This window comes from Sinocyclocheilus anshuiensis, unplaced genomic scaffold (genome assembly GCF_001515605.1).
Source record: "Sinocyclocheilus anshuiensis isolate Anshui unplaced genomic scaffold, SAMN03320099.WGS_v1.1 scaffold979, whole genome shotgun sequence".
Classification (NCBI taxonomy): domain Eukaryota; kingdom Metazoa; phylum Chordata; class Actinopteri; order Cypriniformes; family Cyprinidae; genus Sinocyclocheilus; species Sinocyclocheilus anshuiensis.
This window is the reverse complement of record NW_015544223.1, coordinates 1,037,128-1,037,604: the sequence shown is the minus strand read 5'-3', so window position 1 is coordinate 1,037,604 and position 477 is coordinate 1,037,128. Positions and strand designations below refer to the sequence as shown.

Here is a 477-nt window from a genome sequence, read left to right as displayed (position 1 = left end):
ACTTTTCCGCGACATTCTAATTTATTGAGATGCACCTGTAATACATAGTAATGAAATAATTTAGTCACCTAAATAATTTTATTACAGTCATAAATATAAGAATATGTGAATTACATTCACTTGTTGTTTTTACCTTCAATGTACAGCACGGACCCACCAGAACCCAGCTGTGTGTCCATGAAGAGTGACTGGTCAATGGAACCTCCACGTAACTTTAGTGGACACACTGTAACATCATCCGATAAGGCCGATTGTTACAACACTAATCTTGGGTTTAGGTAAATGCTGTACTAAACCTTACATCTTGTTGCATCTTTATTGACTCAAAGAATTGTGTAAATTCTTTGTTGTAAAGCAGGTAAATTCAAATGGCATATTCAAATGGCCTGGTTCCAACAGGAGCGCGAGACATAATGACAACAGCAGCACCATTTTACCATTTCTAAATAAAGTGAGTGCTTCAAAACAATGGAGCGG

The 477-nt window shown here is 36.9% G+C and overlaps 1 pseudogene; it reads left to right on the top strand.

The window, feature by feature from the left end:
* LOC107697286 (NACHT, LRR and PYD domains-containing protein 3-like) overlaps positions 1 to 477 on the top strand; it is a 15,624-nt pseudogene that overhangs the window by 4,949 nt on the left and 10,198 nt on the right.